This window comes from Salmo trutta, chromosome 22 (genome assembly GCF_901001165.1).
Source record: "Salmo trutta chromosome 22, fSalTru1.1, whole genome shotgun sequence".
In the NCBI taxonomy this organism is placed as follows: domain Eukaryota; kingdom Metazoa; phylum Chordata; class Actinopteri; order Salmoniformes; family Salmonidae; genus Salmo; species Salmo trutta.
Window position 1 is genome coordinate 16420939 of NC_042978.1, and position 22259 is coordinate 16443197.

The following is a 22259-nucleotide window of genomic DNA, read 5'->3' on the forward strand; positions in this document are numbered from 1 at the left end:
TTTTCAATTTAATTCATGAACCGATTCTTCACTCCAAACATAATGTGAATTTAGGTGTACCTACTTTCATTATGTTCCACCAGAAGCCTATTCATAACGTCACCCCCAAATACTTGAATTGAAGGGAGGGATGCTGATGATCTTCAGCACGCGCCTCCTCCTGCTCGTCAATCACTTACGTCACGTGGTGCGTCTCTGACTGGTGGTGGGTGTGTCTTAAGCATAGGGTTTCATTCATAAATAGTTTTAGCCGTTAAAGCAACATTACAGTGTTCCGCGAAGGTTTGGCGCTATTGGCTTCTGCCTACTGTACGTGTCCTTACATGGATCACCTGAATTGTAATTAGGTGAGTGGCATTTCAGTTATTTTTTTTGCACATGCATGTTTGTGATGAACATCAACCCGTAGCTTATTGGTTGCACATTGAATACCAGCCTAAATCGATGATATTGCAGATAGTCCGTATAGAAAGGATGGAAACAGTTGGCAGTGCAAGGAAAGCTTTTCTATAATTATGTATTTGAGTAAATAGAAGGAAATGCATGTAATTGGAATAGTCGCTTCTAGAGCAGGCGCTCCTTAACGAAATGGAAGAGACTGTGGAATATGAGGCTCGCACTGATACGCGTTCTTCTAGAATCGGCTATTATTTGGAGCGAGCGCTACACCTTTCTGTTGATCACGGCAAATTCATCCCAACGTCTTGGACTGTACAAATGAAATAGCATGATATGGATCCATACAGAGACAACCCATTAAGAAGTTATGTGCTTTTTATTACAACAAAGGCCAACATTTTTAATTCAAAGTATTTTCGAAGGTCTATTGCCATAGCCATGTTTATGAGGAATGCAGAGGATTCAAAGAGCAAGAAAAGGCTGTAATTTTGTTTTCCTACTGACTTACAGTAGCAGTCAACTGAACAGTCACCTTGCAAAATCAGACATGATTCATCATGATGCATGTAACAGCATTCAGACATGTGGTGAACTATACATGATGGGTGGCTTATTTGGATACATGGTTTTAAAGTAAGCTACTTAAATTACAGTAAACATTACTAGGGTTTGCTTCACACTTTGAGAGTTACAGTAGTCTAATGCATCTTAATATGGGGAGGGGAAATTCATAGGAATCCTACAGTACCATGGAAATACAACAGATACATTGACTGAGGCGTTCTTATTATAATCTTTATTGTATTGCCTATAAAAGCCAGCTTGAGTGACGTTACAGTTCAGGTTTTCCTTGCTTGTGTGATTGTTTTGTGGGTTTCATCAGAGGCGTCATAGGGAGCACAGGGACATGTGCCCCCCCCCCAGATTTGTCCTGTTACATAAATAAATAATAATAATACTTGCCAACTAGCAAGTTTATGAAGTTGCTTTTAGCTAGCCCAGATATGTTCCCAACCTCATAACTAATTAACAAGAAGCCATTTCTGGCCAACAATCAAATTAGACTAGATGGCTTGTCTAACTACAGGTAACTGCCAAAATAAAGAAAATACTAACAGTGTTTTAAATTTTAGTAGATACTTACCTAGAGCATTTAGGGTTAAGTGTGTTGCTCAAGGGCACAGAGACAAATTTCTACCCTAGTTGGCTCAGAGATTTGAACCAGCAACCTTTCAGTTACTGTCCCAACACTCTTAACCTCTCAGCTACCTGCCGCCCAGGTAGCCAGATCAGCTTCAATGCACCTTGGCATTGGTTCTACAAGTGTCTGAAATGCTATTGGAGGGATGCAACACCATTCTTCTGTGAGAAATTCATTTTTTTTGTATGGTTGTGGTGAAAAACGCTGTCTCAAGTGCGGATCCAGAAGCTTTTTGTGCCCCTTCAAATTTTTGGGGTGCATGACGCCCATGGGTTTCATAACCACATCTTTACAATAATTAAATAATGTTGAGACAGGAATCAGTTAAACCATTTATCTAGAAAGTACTCATTACGACACATGATGTGCTGTGTCTAGAACTACAGTAAGTATGAAGGTGCAAATGGCACAACCCTAATACACAACACCTCCTCCCCTCCTACATTAACTGTTGAGAGAGTCTGTTTTACAAGTTCAAGCATCTAGGTACCCACCAATCTCTCGTAGCGTAACAGCGGTCAACCTGACTCTCAACAACAATGTCTTTGGACTGGGGTGATGACAGGTTTTAACATCTCCAATCCAAAATGAAATCTAGAATTGGCTTCCTATTTCGCAACAAAGCCTCCTTCACTCACACCGCCAAACGTGCCCTCGTAAAACTGATTATCCTACCGATCCTCGACTTCGGTGACGTCATTTACAAAATAGCTTCCAATACTCTACTCAGCAAACTGGATGCAGTCTATCACAGTGCCATCTGTTTTGTCACCAACGCCCCTTATACCACCCACCACTGCGACCTGTATGCTCTAGTCGGCTGGCCCTCGCTACATATTCGTCGCCAGACCCACTGGCTCCAGGTCATCTATGCTAGGTAAATCTCCGCCTTATCTCAGCTCACTGGTCATGATAACAACACCCACCCGTAGCATGCGCTCCAGCAGGTATATCTCACTGGTCATCCCCAAAGCCAACACCTACTTTGGCCGCCTTCCCTTAAAGTTCTTTGCTGCCAATGACTGGAACGAATTGCAAAAATCGCTGAAGCTGGAGACATATATTTCCCTCACTAACTTTAAACATCAGCTAACCGATCGCTGCAGCTGTACATAGCCCATCTGTAAATATCCCACCCAATCTACCTACCTCATCCCCCATATTGTTTTTATTTACTTTTCTGCTCTTTTGCACACCAGTATTTCTACTTGCACATCACCATCTGCTCATCTATCACTCCAGTGTTCATTTACTAAATTGTAGTTTCTTCGCTACTATGGCCTATTTATTGCCTTACCTCCTTACGCCATTTGCACACACTGTATATAGACTTTCTTTTTTTCTATTGTGTTATTGACTGTACAGTACACTTGTTTATTCCATGTGTAACGCTATTGTTTATGTCGCACTGCTTTGCTTTATCTTGGCCAGGTCGCAGTTGTAAATGAGAACTTGTTCTCAACTAGCTTACCTGGTGGAGGAAAAAAGAGAAGAAATCTGTGTCAGTCTTGTCACACGCTTGTGTGACTTAGTCAGTGTCCTGAGAATGTGACTGTGAGCCCCTAGGTGATGACTGCTGGGTCAGGGTGTCACCCAGTAACAGTTCTGGACCACTCCCAAATGGTGTTTCTGTCGGCATTGCTTTACTCAACAGTAACTGATCTGTGTGCCTTTTCCAGATGACTGTAGCAGGAACCCACTTTGGTCCTTTGAGGTAGTTCTTAGCTAAGAGCGTTTCTCCAGGATTGAAAGCCCTGACCTTTGCTCTTAGTTCATGACTTTTAAATTGACTCTCCTGTTGCTGTCTCATTATATCCTTTATTTCCGGAGGTTTGAGTAAGTCGAAGCTTGTGCATAGCTCTCCATGTGTAGTGATGCAGACGCAGCTTTGGTGGTTGCATGTGGGGTGATCCTTTAGGATAGCAGGAAGCTGTTCAAGCATTGATGCAGTGTCTCTTGACCCTGATAGGCTTTTAAGGCATGTTTCATGGTCTTTACGAACCTCCGTCAGCCGGTTAGTAGATGGGGGGGTACGGTGCAGACCTGATGTGCTATACACCATTCACCTGTAGGAATGTGGCATTTTCTTGGGACACAAGCTCCGGTCCATTTCGTCGCTAATGAGTTGGAGTGGGGTTCCCAACCGACTAAACGCTTCTTCTCAGCAGTAGTAGACCTCATGATGGCAACCTCTGGCCATTTTGCTATGAGCATCCATGAGAAACGTTTTGTCTTTGAATGGACCTGCGAAGTACACTTATGTGATGCCACGCCTCCTCCGGCCAATCCCACGGATGAAGAGATGCAAGTTGAGGTACTTTGTGAACCTTCTGACATGAGGAACATGTTTTTGCTTATTCCTCAATGCTTCCATCCAGGCCACCAGAAGTAGCTTTCTGCGATTTCATGCAAACCATTCCACAGTGTAGCTGTTGCAACAATGGTTTCCTCAGTGATGGCAGAATGATGACTCCTCTCCCACAGCAGACAACAAGACTGCTAACAGCTCAGTTCTCCTGGTAAGGTTTCAGTTCTGGAGCATCACCTGCGGCTTTACTTTTGATGTCCATCCCTTCAGATGACACCGGGTGATTTCTGGTGTTTCTCTGCACGTGTTTTGAAATGACTGGTGCGTTTTCCACTTGTCTGAGGTAGGATATGTGACTCTGGTTGACCACAGGTAGTGGTAACCTGGAGAGTCAATCGTTGTTGTAATGCAGTTCTGCCTTGCAGTGCTTGAAGTCATGTGTGTGCTGACAAGAACAAAGCCCACCTTTGCATTCTGCTTGCAGAATGAGTGTAGCTGAACTTCCTCCCTTACAGATACTGGTGAAACCCACTCCAAAAATGATGCTTAGGGATTCCCCTTTCATCTGCGTAATTTCTGCTTTCTTTAATTTCCCTGATGTGAAAGCAGTCGGCTTCTTTTTATCTGAAGGCATGATATGGGACGACTGCTCCCACAACCTAGGGACTAGCATCTCAAGCTAGTTGGATGGGCAATGACTTGTCGAAGTGTGTCAGTGACTCAGTTTTCAGGAGTATTTCTTTGCTTTCTTTGACGAATGCTTCCTCACATTGTTCTGTCCATTTCCATGTTTTGTCTTGACAAAGCAACTGATGCAGTGAATTCCGCTTTGTTGCCAAGCTCAGGATAAAGTATCTGAGGAGCTGGGGCATCCAAGATAGCCTTGACCTTAGCTGGAGCCTTGTGAAGTCCTCGGTCACGTGCCTGACGTGACCGAGGTATTGAACCAATTGGAAGAATGCACATTTGTTCTTACGAACTCGTAGTCCTTCAATCCCTAAGGCAGATTCCAAGTTCAGGAGATGGTCCTCATCCTTTCCAGTAATGAGGATGTCATCCAGGTAGCAGTGTACTCCTGGCAATCCACTCAATATATGGTCACCCTCTGGAACAGCACTGGTGCACTTGTGACTCAAAATGGTAGATGACATTACCTGAAGAGCCCCTTGTGTGTCTTGACGGTCACCTTTTGACTTTTCATCCATCTGTAAGTAGGTTTGGCTGAGGTCAATTTCGAACTTTTGACCCCCAGCTAAAACTGTGAAAAGGTCATCTATGTGTAATGGATACTGCTTAGCCGACTACACCAGGTTAACTGTGACTTTGAAGTCTCCACATATCCTGATTCCTACATCCTCCTTAAGGACTGGTACAATGGGGGTAGCCCATTCACTCATGCTGACCGGCTTCAGTACTTTGTTCTTGACTAAAGTGTCCAAGTCCGTCTCGACTTTTGGTCTGATAGCATAAGGTACAGGTCATGTTTTCAGAAACGTTGGTTTGCCGTCTGGCTTAATGCTGAGCTTCACTGTAATGTCTTTCATGATACACAGCTCTCCATTAAATACCTCTCCATGTTTCTTTAAGATGGCGGCTAGGCCTGTCTCCATCGGTCATTGTACATACTGTTTGCCAGTCCAGTGTGATCTAACTGCAAACAACCCTGTAGTGATGGATAGTCTCCTTCCATGATGTAGAGTGTCAGCGTTTCTGTTTAACTGAACTGTGGCCTCTCACAGCAACGGATTCACCTGTGTAAGTCTTTAACACAATGTGTGCTGTCTGAACTGGAAGGTGTTTCAGTGTCTTCTTGTAGACTGACACAGGAGCAGCTGTATCTCGTGTCTCCATACGCACTAGCAAGCACCTAGCAAGAGAGACAACCATCTACCCCCCCCCCCCCCCAGCAACAGTAAGTATTCTCTTCTCAGTGTGACTTCCTCATTGGATTCCCTCCTCTCTGTGTTGTCTTGCTCTTTTGTTTCTTTCGTTGGAATGTCTCTTGTTTTCAGTCTGACGCTTTCTCTGATCTCCTTTTGTTTCTGGAGGCTTGTTCAATGTGGCCCTTACCAGAGGCTAGTAAAAGGCATACGCTGACACACACCCAGAAAATGTTTGTGGAGGTGCTGACTAACAGAGTAATCTATGAAAAGAAAAAGTTTCATACTAATTATGCTGCCAGTATAACCGATGTGAAATGGCTAGTTAGTTAGCGGTGGTGCGCGCTAATAGTGTTTCAAACAGGTGAGGTCACTCGCTCTGCGACCTGAAGTAGTTGTTCCCCTTGCTCTGCAAGGGCTGTGGCTTTTGTGGCGCGATGGGTAACGATGCTTCGCGGGTGTCAGTTGTTGTGTGCAGAGGGTCCCTGGTTCAAGCCCAGGTTGGGGCGAGGAAAGGGACGGAAGCTATACTGTTACACCAAACATTTTAATGGGTATAGAAACCAACGTTTTGGCACGCAGTGCCTTCATGTGAGAAGGCACTGTGTGCCAAAACATTGGTTGCTATACCCATTAAATATTTGGCAGCATAATTAGTGTGTGACTTTCATTCTTAATTTTTACCTTTTTTACCACTGGCTCAGCAATCCATGTACTTAAACGAGCACATAGACGCCTGATGTCCTGCTTTGCCACAGTGGAACCATGTGCCTTGATTTCCCTGTCTCTGCTTTTCAGTTGCAACTGTGCACTTATCCTGATGATCTCTAATGCTGAGCCTCTTCCATGGCCACACTGACTTCAATTGCCTTTGCCAAAATCAGATTACTTTCAGTCAATAGTCTCTTTTGTGTAGTTTCGCTCCGTAGCCCACATACTAGTCGGTCTCTGTTGGTGTCATTTAGAACATCATTAAACTCACAGTACTCTGATAATAATACTTTTTTTATGCCGCAGCAAACATTGTCACTGATTCTCCTACTTTCTGATTTCTTCTGTGGCACCTAGACCTTTGAGCAACAACTAGAGGATTTGATGAAAAGTACCTGGCTGTAGCAGGCTGCGAAGTAAATTGACTGTAGGCCCAATTTTTGTCCTGATCAATTTTATTTGCATCAACAAAATATTCAAACTGTTCTGTATATGAGCTCCACTGCTCAATACTTTCAGCAAACTGTCCAATATTTCCAACCATTCCAGACATTTTTCACTTCTCAATAGGCTCCTGATTGTCACTCACTTCAATAGTTTTCTTTTGCCATGGCAATATTTAGTGTTCTTCATTCACTTCACTTACTGATGTTTACTCAAAATTCGCTCATTTTTCAAGTTAGTCTTCACAGTTGAACTAAATGTCCTCCCTTTTTTTTAAATCACGTTGTTTTCCCGCTCCAACGTCCTTCTCAAATCTGTTTTCTGCCGTCCATGGCGACGCTAACTCCCGCTTAGCTAGCTCGACTATGCACTTGCCTCTGCTAGCAATACACTGAGCTAACATTAGCCTAGACTGTACCAAGGAAAATATGTTTAAACTTCTAAAAACTGACCTCTTCTGGACAGAATAGTTTCTGTAGGTTCAGACTTACTCATCGTCAATATTTTATGTCTCGTGGGTTTCATAACCACATCTTTATAACAAGTCAATAATGACGAGACCGGTATCAGTTCAAACATTTATCTTGAACGTGCTCATCTCAACACATATTACCCATGATGCTCTGCCTATACAACTACCTTAAGTATGGAGGTGCAAATGATACAACCCTAATACACAACAAGTAACACATTGGGAAATGTCTGTTTCCATGACTTAAAATAAATCAAATTAGAATGCAACATATTGTTTTGCTAGCGGCAGTGTATATGATTTGCCGGTGCCTTGTTGCTTCCTAAGCTGCTGGTCAGAGCCCAGGCAAGCCTATGCTGAGAGGATACTACAGCCCTGAGGAGGCTGGCCAGCCAGGTGGGTGGGCAGAGGCAGGCTGAGCATGCAGCAAGGAAGCTGAGGAGGAGCTGAGAAGGGAGAGACCCACATCCAGAGCTGCTGCACACAGCCCTCCATCAGGGTAAGACACTCCGACAGGCATCTCCCCTGTAGCAAAGGCAGCGGTGCTGGGGGAGGAAGAATAGGTGCTGCTGCCATGCTGCTTCTCCCCTGCTGTGTGTGTGCGTGCGCAGTGTGGACGGAACACTGCAGCAGAATGAATGGCTATGAGGGAATGCATTGGGCCTCAGCAATGTCTCTTAGCAATGTGATGGCAGAGCCTCTATTTGATGAAGAGGGGGCTGAGGTGGGAGGATGGAAGGATTATTTACGCGTTGAAGCTAGGCTGCCTGGCTGGTGACTCTTTCGCAATTCGGCAGACACACGCTAGTTTTGGTTCTGCTTCTTGCCAGTCTTTCATGTCTGGAGATGTTGACTTGGAGTCATCCCAGCAAACCGAAAGGTGTAAGATCATTTCCCCTAAAAGTTGTAATGACACATTTGTCCATAATACATTTTTTTAAATTTTTAAATTTTTATTATATTTTAAACTGTCCAGTTGTGTTGACGATTATACAATGATGGTATTAGGGTTGAAAATGATAATGGCACACATTTTATGTTATTTTAAAGTTCCCAAAATGTTTCATTATGTTGTGAGAACAGTGAGTGTACATTGCAAGTTATTTATATATATATATATATATATATATATATATATATATATATATATATATATATATATATATATATATATATATATATATATATATATATAGTTGAAGTCGGAAGTTTACATACACCTTAGCCAAATACATTTAAACTCAGTTTTTCACAATTCCTGACATTTAAGCCTAGTAAAAAAATCCCTGTCTTAGGTCAGTTAGGATCACCACTTTTATTTTAAGAATGTGAAATGTCAGAATAATAGTAGAGATTGATTTATTTCTTTCATCACATTCCCAGTGGGTCAGAAGTTTACATACACTCAATTAGTATTTTGTAGCATTGCCTTTAAATTGTTTAACTTGGGTCAAACGTTTCAGGTAGCCTTCCACAAGCTTCGCACAATAAGTTGAATGAATTTTGGCCCATTCCTCCTAACAGAGCTGGTGTAACTGAGTCAGGTTTGTAGACCTCCTTGGTCGCACACGCTTTTTCAGTTATGCCCACAAATTTTCTACAGGATTGAGGTCAGGGCTTTGTGATGGCCACTCCAATAACTTGACTTTGTTGTCCTTAAGCCATTTTGCTACAACTTTGGAAGTATGCTTGGGGTCACTGTCCATTTGGGAGACCCATTTGTGACCAAGCTTTAACTTCCTGACTGATGTTGCTTCAATATATGCAAATTTCTTTCCTGCCTCATGATGCCATCTATTTTGTGAAGTGCACCAGTCCCTTCTGCAGCAAAGCACCCACACAACATGATGCTGCCACCCCCGTGCTTCACGGTTGGGATGGTGTTCTTCGGCTTGCAAGACCCCCCCTTTTTCCTCCAAACATAAGGATGGTCATTATGACCAAACAGTTCTTTGTTTCATCAAACCAGAGGATATTTCTCCAAAAAGTACGATCTTTGTCCCCATGTGCAGTTGCATACCGTAGTCTGGCTTTTTTATGGCGGTTTTGGATCAGTGGCATCTTCCTTGCTGAGCGGCCTTTCAGGTTATGTCGATATAGTACTCGTTTTACTGTGGATATAGATACTTTTGTACCTGTTTCCGCCAGCATCTTCACAAGGTCCTTTGCACTTTTTGCACCGAAGTACATTCATCTCTAGGAGACAGACCGCGTCTCCTTCCTGAGCGGTATGACGGCTGCGTGGTCCCATGGTGTTTATACTTGTGTACTATTGTTTGTACAGATGAATGTGGTACCTTCAGGCATTTGGAAATTGCTCCCAAGGATGAACCAGACTTGTGGAGGTCTACAATTATTTTTTTGTATTTTTTTTCTCTCTGAGGTCTTGGCTAATTTCTTTTGATTTTTCCATGATGTCACGCAAAGAGGCACTGAGCTTGAAGGTAGGCCATGAAATGCATCCACAGGTACACCTCCAATTGACTCAAATTATGTCAATTAGCCAATCAGAAGCTTCTAAAGCCATGACATCATTTTCTGTAATTTTCCAAGCTGTTTAAAGGCACAGTCAACTTAGTGTATGTAAACTTCTGACCCACTGGAATTGTGAAAGATTATTTCACTGTGTCTGTAAACAATTGGAAAAATTACTTGTCATACACAAAGTAGATGTCCTAACCGACTTGCCAAAACTTTAGTTTGCTAGCAAGAAATTTGTGGAGTGGTTGAAACACTTAGGTTGGCATCATTGACTTGTTCATGTGAACTTCTGACTTCAACTGTATATTTTGATAAATAGAATTGAAACTTGTCTCTGTGGTGAGATAAGTATAGCCAGTTATAATTGTAATGGCTTTGCAGATAATAAGAAAAGACAATCAGTATTTACCTAGCTGAAAGAGAAGGAATATATTATCTATTGTTTACAGGAAACTCATTCAACAATTTTAGATGAAGTTTTGTGGCAAAAGGACTGGGGGGGCGAAGTATATTTCTCCCATGGGCAAAGAAATTAAAAAGGGGTGATGATATTAACAGTAATTTTGATCCAAATGTGCAAATTGTCCAAACAGATCATCAAGGTAGATGGATTATTTTAAATATGTTATTGGACAATAAACAGATATGGCTTATTAAACTATACGGTCCAAATAATGATCCAAGCTTCTTTTGAAAATGTAAGAATTTGTCAACTCAACAAGCAACACTAGACTCTTTTTATTATGGTGGGGGATTTTAATACGGTTTTCAATACCTCTATGGACCGGAAAGGAAATCACACTACAAACTACAAACTATCACCCTCAGGCACTTAAGGAAATCATGAATGTCATGGCTATATTGGAATTGGTGGATATATGGAGGCTTAAATACTCTGACCTAGTGAGATATACGTGGCGGAGGCTTAATCAAGCTAGTCATCTTGATTACATTCTTATGTCATTCTCTCCGGCACCAAAAGTTAGTGTTGATAGGGGACAGAATACGGTCGGATCATCACATAATTGGCATATATATTACTCCTACAGAATTTCCACGTGGGTGAGGATATTGGAAATTTAATCAAAGCCTACTGGATGATGACTTGTTTATAACTAGGACAGAAGACTTTATAACTGACTTTTTCAGACATAACATAGGTACAGCAGATCCCATTATTGTATGGGACACTTTTTAAATGGGCCTTTAAAGGCCATGCAATTCAGTACTGATCTATAAAACAAAATACATTTAGATCAAAAGAGTCCATATTAACAAAGGAAATTGAAGGACTAACAGTACTGTTAGATCGCAATAGAGGCACAGAATAAGTTAGAGGAAAAACAAAAAGAAATGGAGGAACTTAAAGAGCCAGTGTTTTTTAAAGCTAACTGGATGGAATATGTGAAAAAGAATTTGGTGCATTTTTCCCATCTCTAACATAGAAATGCTACCAAACAAAATGCATTGAAACTTGTTACAAATGATGTCACACATAATTTACCAAATTATATTTTGAAAGAGGAAGTAAAGTACTATAATATGTTTTCGTTTCAGTCTCCACTAACCAAAACTAAATATATGGACTTTTTTCCCCTATTATTAATGTGAAATTAACATCTGTACAGAGACTCATGTGAAGGCCAAATTACAGAGGAACCTCTTGATGCAATTAAAGCCTTTAAGGCTGGGAAAACTCCTGTGCTGGCTTGCATACCAGTGGAAGTATACCAAACTCTTTTTAATATATACTCAGAGGACCATTATTAGCATGTTTTATATAGGAGTGGTTATTGGACACGCAACAAGATCTGATTTCATTATTACTGAAACAGGATCCAAGTTGTGTGTGTGTGTGTGTGTGTGTGTGTAAAGATCCAATCCATTTGAAAAATTGGAGGCCTCTTACACGTCAGTGTTGTGATGCAAAAACTCTAGCTAAATACTTGGCGCATAGAATTTATAAAGGTATTGTCAGATATTCATCCTAATCAGACAGGTTTTTTTCATGGACGATACATTGGAGATAAGACAAGTACTGGAAACAATATAATTTGATAAAGTACGACTGGAGTTTATATATAAATGCCTAGAATATTTCAATTTTGGAGAATCTCTTAAAAAATGGGTTAAAGTTATGTATAGTAACCCTAGGTGTAAAATAAACTCAGCAAAAAAAGAAACATCCTCTCACTGTCAGCTGTGTTTATTTTCAGCAAACTTAACATGTGTAAATATTTGTATGAGCATAAGATTCAACAACTGAGACATAAACTGAACAAGTTCCACAGATCTGTGACTAACAGATTGTTCAGGGACACGTTATTCAAAGGGGAGGTCCAAAAGTAAGTCAGTATCTGGTGTGGCCACCAGCTGCATTAAGTACTGCAGTGCATCTCCTCCTCATGGACTGCACCAGATTTGCCCGTTCCTCACTGTGACATGTTACCCCACCCTTCCACCAAGGCACCTGCAAGTTCAGACATTTATGGGGGGAATGGCCCTAGCCCTCACCCTCCAATCCAACAGGTCCCAGAGGTGCTCAATGGAATTGAGATCCGGGCTCTTCGCTGGCCATGGCAGAACACTGACATTCCTGTCTTGCAGGAAATCACGCACAGATCGAGCCGTATGGCTGGTGGCATTGTCATGCTGGAGGGTCATGTCAGGATGAGCCTGCAGGAAGGGTACCACGTGAGGGAGGAGGATGTCTTCCCTGTAACTCAGTGTTGATTGCCTGCAATGACGACAAGCTCAGTCCGATGATGCTGTGACACACCGCCCCAGATCATGACGGACCCTCAATCTCCAACTCGATCCCACTCCAGAGTATAGGCCTCGGTGTAATGCTCATTCCTTTGACAAACGGGAATCCGACCATCACCCCTGGTGAGACAAAACAGCAACTTGTCAGTGAAGAGCACTTCTTGGCAGTCCTGTCTGGTCCAGTGACAGTGGGTTTGTGCCCATAGGCGACGGTGTTGCCGGCGATATCTGGTGAGGACCTGCAACAAGCCTACAAGCCCTCAGTCCAGCCTCTCTCAGCCTATTGCGGGCAGTCTGAGCACTGATGGAGGGATTGTGCGTTCCTGGTGTAACTTGGGCAGTTGTTGTTTCCATCCTGTACCTGTCCCGCAGGTGTGATGTTTGGATGTACCGATCCTGTACAGGTGTTGTTACACGTGGTCTGCCTCTACGAGGACGATCAGCTGTCCGTCCGGTCTTCCTGTAGCTCTGTCTTAGGCGTCTCACAGTTTTCAGAGTCAATAGAAAGGCCTCTTTAGTGTCCTAAGTTTTCATAACTGTGACCTTAATTGCTTACCGTGTGTATGCTGTTAGTGTCTTAACGACCGTTCCACAGGAGCATGTTCATTAATTGTTTATGGTTCATTGAACAAGCATGGGGAAAACGGTGTTTAAACACTTTACAATGACGATCTGTGAAGTTATTTGGATTTTTACGAATTATCTTTGAAAGACAGGGTCCTGAAAAAGGGACGTTTATTTTTTTTCTGAGTTTAGTAAATAATGGTTACGTCTCAAAGTTTTAAACTGTCAAGAGGAGTAAAACAAGGTTGTCCACTATCGGCATATCTATTTATTATTGCCATTGAAATGTTATTTATTAATATTATTGTTGCATCTAAATTTTAAGGGATTAGAAATCCTTGGCTTAAAAACAAAGGTCTTGTTTGCTGATTCATGTTTTCTTTTAAAAATACGATTAGAATCCCTCCACAGCCTCATAGAGGATCTAGATTATTTTGCTAACCTCTCTGGATTAAAACCAAATTATGATAAATATTACGTATTGGATCACTAAAAAAATGCAACTTTTTTCATTACCGTGTAGTTTACCAATAAAATGGTCGGACGGGGATGTGGACATACTCGGTATACAAATCCCGAAAGAAAGAAATGATCTCACTCCAATACATTTTAATAGGAAGTTAGCAAAAATAGATAAGATCTTGCTACCATGGAAAGGAAAATACCTGTCTATTTGTGGAAAAATCACCCTGATTTAACTCTTTAGTCATATCAGTGTACCTATTTGCTTATGGTTTTGCCTACACCTAGTGACCTGCTTTTTAAATTATATGAACCAAAAATATTCAATTTTATTTGGAATGGCAAGCCAGACAAAATTGATAGGGCCTGTTTTATATATGAATTCAGAGGGCAGAAATGATTAAATATTAAAGCATTAGACCTCTCACTAAAGGCTTCAGTCATACAGAAGTTATACTTCAATCCAAACTGGTTCTCCAGTAAATTATTAAGAATGTCTCACCCCATGTTCAAGAATGGCCCGTTTCCCTTTATTCAGATTACAACTGCTCATGTTCGGTTATTTGAAAACGAAATCATCTCCAAAATATATATATATATATATATATATAATTTTTTTTTTTTTTTTAAACAAGCCTTAAGTTGGTTGCAATTTCAGTTTAATCCATATGAAAAGACAGAACAAATATTGTGGTTAAACTCAAATATACTAATTGATTACATTTTTTTTTTTAAATGTGATAAAAAAAAAAATAATAATTATAATTTTTGTCAATTATTTGTTACACATGCAGCTAACACAGACATATGGAAATGTCTGCTATACCCAAAATTACAACCAACTAATTGCAGCTGTCACGCCCTGACCTTAGAGCCTTTTCATTTCTCTATTTGGTTAGGTCAGGGTGTGATTTGGGTGGGCATTCTAGTTTTTCTATTTCTTTGTTGGCCGGGTATGGTTCCCAATCAGAGGCAGCTGTCTATCATTCTCTGATTGGGGATCATACTTAGGCAGCCTTTTTTCCACCTTTCGTTTGTGGGATCTTGTTTTTGGTACTGTGCTGTGTAGCCCTACTGAACGTTATGATTGTATTTGTTTTCGGTGTTCATCTAATAAAGTATGATGTACGCCTACCACGCTGCACCTTGGTCCGATCCTTCCAACAACGATCGTAACAGCAGCATTACCACAAAAATGGAAGAGGCAAGTAGAAGGGGGGGGGGGTTCCTTACAAGAGTAAGGAACTTGTCTGTTGGCCCTGCATTAAAGACCATAAATGGTTAAAGAAAATTGTGATAAATAAAAACCTATACCAATTTCATTTAAGGACCAAAAAATTGACAGCTGTGTCATTATAAATTGCAAAATAGTTGGGAAGAGATTTTCGACCTACCAATTCAATGGCACATGGTTTATGAACTGACACGCAAAACAACGCCGGATTCAAAACGTACATTTTTTTTCTGTTATTATTATTATACGAAATTCTTGCAACCAATAGAATGTTATATATGTGTATGGGGAATACAACCTTCCCAGCTCTGCAGATTTTGCTGTGAGGAGGCAGACTCATTAGATAATTTATTTTGGTATTGTCCATATGTAGCTTGTTTTTGGTCACAGATCCAGGAATGGCTGAAGAATTGCAACATTTACCTGGAACTAATGCTGCAGATGGCAATACTGGGTGATTTGAAAAGTCATAGTCACTCAATAATATATAATTCTTTTTGCAAAAAAAATGTATTTACAATCTGTAGACGCTATTAGAACAAAGGTTCAGTACTTTTGTGAAGCATCACTGCAGTTGAAAAATATATGGCAAATAGAAATCCAAAATGTATGGTGTTAAGAGATAGCTGTGAGGGGTTGAATGGAGCTGAAGGGTGGGACTAATAACAGCCAGAGAACCAATGTAAAACATACGGGGTCTGTAAAATGTATATAGGTTCAGAAATGTTGTGAAATAGTACAGTTACAAATAGAAATCAAACTGGATGGACATCAGAAATAGAGGAAGGACTAAAAACGAACAAAATATAACTATTGTCAAATAGATTGTGTATAATATGTATAAACTGAAGGTAGAAGCCCAAGTGTTTACTCCAATTGGGGGAGGGCTGGCAGGGTTTGCGGGGAATAATAAAGGTATATTTTAAAAATGTTTATTTACACCAAAAATATATGGTGGATTGGAAATGATGCAGACAATTACATTGATGGAAGCAACAATCTATCCGCAATATTAAAGCTGATCAACCCCTTAAAAAAAAAGAACTGTGGCTTTTTATTCCACGTCTCAAATAAACCAACATGATTTGCCATAAGTGTCTAAACACTGGACTGAATCACCAGGGATTCTGTCATGATGGAATGAGGTGATCGTGATGCATTTAGGAGTGTTTTACACTTCCTCCAGGCTGCAGGAGTGCTCCAGGGGAGATGTGGCATTTGATATAAATGTGAGGATGGTTCTTCTAGCCCACGAACTTGGACTTAGTTATGCAGATCTAAAGAAAATAAGTAAAGTCCTAGGGATTCCTTCCTTGAGTCTCAGCTCATATCAGAGGAATGACCGGAGAGTGACACATAAATAAAGAGTAGTCCATTATTGCCAGGTGACTTGCTGTGTATAAATAATATTTATTTCCTTTCTCCAGCAAATGTATTCAAAGTTAACAACAGAGTGTATAGTTAGGAAAACATCAATGAGACTGTCACATTAGCCTACAGTGGCATAGGGCTGTAGCCTAATGTGATTAGTGAAAACAATTTTTTTGCTTTACATAAAGTAAATGTATGCTAATATTCACATTGGGTAATATGCTGATATTTAGTCCTGCAGTTATGACTGTAATGTCGACAGACATAATAAGTACTTTACCCCCCCCCCCTCTTTAGTTGCAGACATTCAGAGAGGGCTACAGTCGATGGAGAGTGCTGCAAAGCTAATTAGAAGAGCATATGCAGATAGAACCAGACATAGCAGAGTTGTTGGATGAGGATGCCATCATAGACTTTAATGTATCCTTTAATGGCACTTGGCACGAGAGGATTCCCTTCCAACTATGGGATAGGTTTGACCTGTTCACCGAACGTGCTACCTTGTCCCGGACCTGCTGTTTTCGACTCTCTCTGTCTACCGCACCTGCTGTCTCTAACTCTGAATGATCGGCTATGAAAAGCCAACTGACATTTACTCCTGAGGTGCTGACCTGTTGCATCCTCTACAACCACTGATTATTTGACCCTGCTAGTCATCTATGAACGTTTGAACATCTTGGCCATGTACTGTTATAATCTCCACCCGGCACAGCCAGAAGAGGACTGGCCACCCCTCAGAACCTGGTTCCTCTCTAGGTTTCTTCTTAGGTTCCTGCCTTTCTAGGGAGTTTTTCCTAGCCGCCCTGCTTCTGCATTGCTTGCTGTTTGGGGTTTTAGGCTGGGTTTCTGTATAGCACTTTGTGACATCGGCTGATATAAAAAGAGCTTTATAAACTCATTTTGATTGGTGCTGGTACCAGCGAGCCATAGAAAATGGTGAAGATCCACCCTGTCACAAAAACCATAAAAAAGGCCATACATTTTTTTTTTAAGAGGTTGCACAGAAAATGGTACCTATAAATCATAGGATGTCAAATGATAACGTCCTCAAAAGAATGTAGCACGGAGGAACCCAGAAAGCAAATAGTTGTCTGAACTCTGTAATATGGTTGCGATGCCCCAAAACTGTCTTTGTGGGCAAAAGTCCCATTGACGGAGCAGGCAGTATGGCAGTAACCACTGCTATATCAAATGTGATGAACAAATTGTGGCTTGACAGCACTTTGGTGACACTGGAAGCAATCAGAGAGGAGGATGCGAGGCGTGTTGTGAGAGCTGATGTTGCTTCAATGGAGTGTGCCAAGCGTAGGCGCAGGTCCCATGACACAGTCAAGAGTAAAGCGGCACCAGCAACAACTCAACGAGGGCCTTACATATGGGGCAGGCATAGCTGATTTAATGTTCTGCACATTTCAACAGCCATACAAAATCCTTGTATGTGGCAAAGTGAAATGAGAATTTGCCCAAAACTGCCCAACAGACCAGTATTCAAAGCATATGCTCTATTGCTTGAAACAAATGTAGGTAAAGGTATATTTGATGTTTAGAAGTTATCTATAAATAAGAGTTTAATTAATGTGACAAATTGTCATATTTATGGAAAGTACATTTTAATTGCGTTAGCATATCTTTATCAACCATTTTCTAAAAATGACATGTTCCCTGTGCACCAATTCGTTTTTCTCAGGCTTCAAAGGACGTGCATTCACATGATTCCACACACAGGGTCTTGTAGTCATACTTAAAGCCTTTTTTTTCCTTCTTTTTTTTATGTCTTGTGTCGTTTTGATTTAAGTGTCATTTTATGTGTAAATATATGCAAAATATGCATCCTTCATACATGTGAAGTGTTTTTTATTTTTAATAATGCCATGAAATGACAGTATTTTGATATACTGATCTGTAAATGTCTGACCATTGAGTGTCTTATCATAAAACATTCTGCCTTGAAGCAATGTGTTGAAAAACAGATTCTTATAATATGCATATTAGTGTATATTTAAGGACAGTTTGCCTCATTTGCATATTTTAAAATAATTAACTTGTAATACAATATATTGTGTATACATTCAACTGGTAAAGAAGGAAACAAAATCCCTATTACCCTGTGGTGCCTGGCTGTAAAAAGTTTCACAATAACGAGGCTATATACAGGGGGTACCGAGTCAGTGTGTGGGGGTACAGGTTAGAGGTAATTTGTACATGTATGTAGGGGTGAAGTGCCTATGCATAGATGATAAACAGAGAGTAGCAGCAGTGTACAAAACAAATGGAGGGGGGGGGTCAATGTAATAGTTTGGTGGCCATTTGATTAATTGTTCAGCAGTCTTATGGCTTGGGGGTAGAAGCTGTTAAGAAGCCTTTGGTCCTTTACTTGGCGCTCCGGTACCGCTTGCCGTGCGGTAGCAGAGAGAACAGTCAATGACTTGGGTAATTAGAGTCTCTGACAACTTTTAAATTTTATTTTTTTGGCTTACCTCTGACACTGCCTATTAAATAGGTCCGGGATTGAAGGAAGCTTGGCCCCAGTGACGTACTGGGCTATACGCGCTACCCTCTGTAGCGCCTTACGCTCAGATGTCGAGCAGTTGCCATACCAGATGGTGATGCAACCGGTCAGGATGCTCTCAATGGTGCAGCTGTAGAACTTTTTGAGGATCTAGGGACCCATGTCAAATCTTTTCAGTCTCCTGAGGGGGAAAAGGTTTTGTTGTGCCCAAATCACGACTGTCTTGGTGTATTTGGACCACGATAGATTGTTGTTGACGTGGACACCAAGGCACTTGAAACTCTCGACCCACTCCACTACAGCCCCATTGATGTTAATGAGGGCCTGTTCGGTCCGCCTTTTCCTGTAGTCCACGATCAGCTCCTTTGTCTTGCTAACATAGAGGGAGAGGTTGTTGTCCTGGCATCACACTGCAAGTTCTCTGAACCACTGTTGTGTCGTCAGCAAACTTAATGATGGTGTTGGAGTTGTTTGACCACGCAGTCGTGGGTGAACAGGGAGTACAGGAGGGGACTGAGGGGCCCCAGTATTGAGGATCAGCGTGGCAGATGTGTAGTTGCCTACCCTTACCACCTGGGGGCAGCCCGTCAGGAAGTCCAGGATCCAGTTGCAGAGGGAGGTGTTTAGTCCCAGGGTCCTTAGCTTAGTGATGCGCTTTGTGGGCACAATGGTGTTGAGTGCTGAGCTGTAGTCAATGAACAGCATTCTCACATAGGTGTTCCTTTTGTCCAGGTGAGAAAGGGCAGTGTGGAGTGCGATTGAGATTGCGTCATCTGTGGATCTGTTGGGGTGGTATGCGAATTGGAGTGGGTTTACGGCATGATGGTGTTGATGTGAGCCATGTCCAGCCTTTCAAAGTCTTCATGGCTACCGACGTGAGTGCTACGGGCGGTAATCATTTAGGCAAGTTACCTTTGCTTCCTTGGGCACAGCGACTATGGTGGTCTGCTTGACACAGGTAGGTATTACAGACTCAGTCAGGGAGAGGTTGAAAATGTCAGTGAAGACACTTGCCAGTTGGTCTGCGCATGCTTTGAGTACACATCCTGGTAATCCATCTGGCTCTGCGGCTTTGAATGTTGACCTGTTTAAAGGTCTTACTCACATCGGCTATCGAAAGCGTTAACACACAGCTGGTGCTCTTGTGCATGCTTCAGTGTTGCTTGCCTAGAAGCGAGCATAAATGGCATTTAGCTCGTCTGGTAGGCTCGCGTCTGGGTTTCCCTTTTGTAGGCCGTAATTGTTTTCAAGCCCTGCCACATCCGACGAGCGTCAGAGCCGGTGTAGTAGGATTCAATCTTAATCCTGTATTGACGCTTTGCTTGTTTGACGGTTCGTCTGAGGGCATAGTGGGATTTCTTTATAGGTGTCCGGGTTAGTGCCCCGCTCCTTGAAAGTGGCAACTCTAGGCTTTAGCTCGATACGGATGTTGCCTGTAATCCATGGCTTCTGGTTGGGATATGTACGTATGGCCACTGTGGGGACGAAGTCATCGATGGACTTATTGATGAAGGCGATGACTGAGGTGTTATACTCCTCAACGCCATTGGATGAATCCCGGAACATATTCCAGTCTATACAGTGCATTCTGAAAGTATTCTCTTTTCCACATTTTGTTACATTACAGCCTTATTATGAACTTGATGAGAAATGTTTTTTTAATCCATCTACACACACAATTTTTCAAATGTATTTATTTACATACGTATTCAGACACATGTTATGAGACTCAAATTGAGCTCCAGTACATCCTGTTTCCATTGATCATCTTTCTACAACTTGATTTGGAGTCCACCTGTAGTAAATTCAATTGATTGGATATGATTTGGAAATGCGCACACCTGTCTATATAAAGTCCCACAGTTGACTGAGCATGTCAAAGCAAAAACCAAGCCATGAGGTCGACGGAATTGTCCATAGAGCTCCAAGACAGGATTGTGCCGAGTCACAGATCTGGGGAAGGGTACCAAAACATTTCTGCATCATTGAAGGTCTCCCAAGAACACTGGCTTCCATCATTCTTAAATGGAATAAGTTTGGAACCACCAAGACTCTTCCTTGAGCTGGCCACCCAGCCAAACTGAGCAATCGGTGGAGAAGGGCCTTGGTCAGGGAAGGGACCAAGAACCTGATTTTCACTCTGACAGAGCTCTAGAGTTCCTCTGTGGAGATGGGAGAACCTTCCAGAAGGACAACCATTTCTGCAACAGTCTACCAATTAGGCCTTTATGGTAGAGTGACCAGACAGAAGCCACTCCTCAGTAAAAGGCATACGACAGCCCGCTTGGAGTTTGCCAAAAAGCACATAAAGGACTCTCAGACCATGAGAAACAAGATTCTCTGGCCTGATGACTAGTCAGGATCGAGAGAAGGATAAACGGAGTAAAGTACAGAGAGATCCTTGATGAAAACCTGTTCCAGAGCTCTCAGGACCTCAGACTGGGGCGAAGGTTCACCTTCCAACAAGACAATGCAGCAGTGGCTTCGGGATAAGTCTCAATGTCCTTGAGTGGGCCAGCCAGAGCCCGGACTTGAACCCGATCGAACATCTCTGGAGAGACCTGAAAATAGCTGTGTAGCGACGCTCCCCATCCAACCTGACAACTTGAGAGGATCTGCAGAGAAGAATGGAAGAAACGCAGGTTTTACAGGTTTGCCAAGCTTGTAACATCATACTCAAGGCTGTAATCGCCGGCAAAGGTGCTTCAACGAAGTACTGAATAAAGGGTCTGAATACAAATGTACATGTAATATTTCAGTACATTTTTAATACATTTGCAAAAAGGTCTAAACCTGTTTTTGCTTTGTCATAATGGGGTGTTGATTTGATGGGGGAATTCAATCAATTTTAGAATAAGTCTGTAACACATTTTTTGTTACGTTAAGTCAAGGTGTCTGAATACTTTCCAAATGCACTGTATCTGTGATCAACCCGATGCGTATCTGTATTCTCAGTCATGTGAAATCCATTGATTAGGGCCTAATGAATTTATTTCAATTGACTGATTTCCTTATATGAACTGTAACTCAGTCAAGTCTTTGAAATTGTTGCATTGATACAGTGGGGCAAAAAGTATTTAGTCAGCCACCAATTGCAAGTTCTCCCACTTAAAAAGATGAGAGAGGCCTGTAATTTTCATCATAGGTACACTTCAACTATGACAGACAAAATGAGAAAAAAAATCCAGAAAATCACATTGTAGGATTTTTAATGAATTTATTTGCAAATTATGGTGGAAAATAAGTATTTGGTCAATAACAAAAGTTGATCTCAATACTTTGTTATATACCCCTTGTTGGCAATGACACAGGTCAAACGTTTTCTGTAAGTCTTCACAAGGTTTTCACACACTGTTGCTGGTATTTTGGCCCATTCCTCCATGCAGATCTCCTCTAGAGCAGTGATGTTTTGGGGCTGTCGCTGGGCAACACGGACTTTCAACTCCCTCCAAAGATT

The 22259-nt window shown here is 41.6% G+C and overlaps 1 protein-coding gene across 3 annotated transcripts in view; it reads left to right on the forward strand.

The window, feature by feature from the left end:
* Nucleotides 1-267: 267 nt before the first annotated feature.
* The window catches only part of LOC115158221 (voltage-dependent calcium channel beta subunit-associated regulatory protein-like), a 55291-nt gene continuing 33299 nt past the window's right edge, over nucleotides 268-22259 (forward strand). For 2 of the 3 annotated variants that reach the window (XM_029706897.1, XM_029706899.1), the window contains exons 1-2: nucleotides 268-347; nucleotides 7743-7914. The gene's annotated coding sequence lies outside the window, so the exon portion shown is untranslated. The remainder of the gene's footprint in view (nucleotides 348-7742; nucleotides 7915-22259) is intronic. The other variant, XM_029706898.1, reaches the window with a different exon arrangement.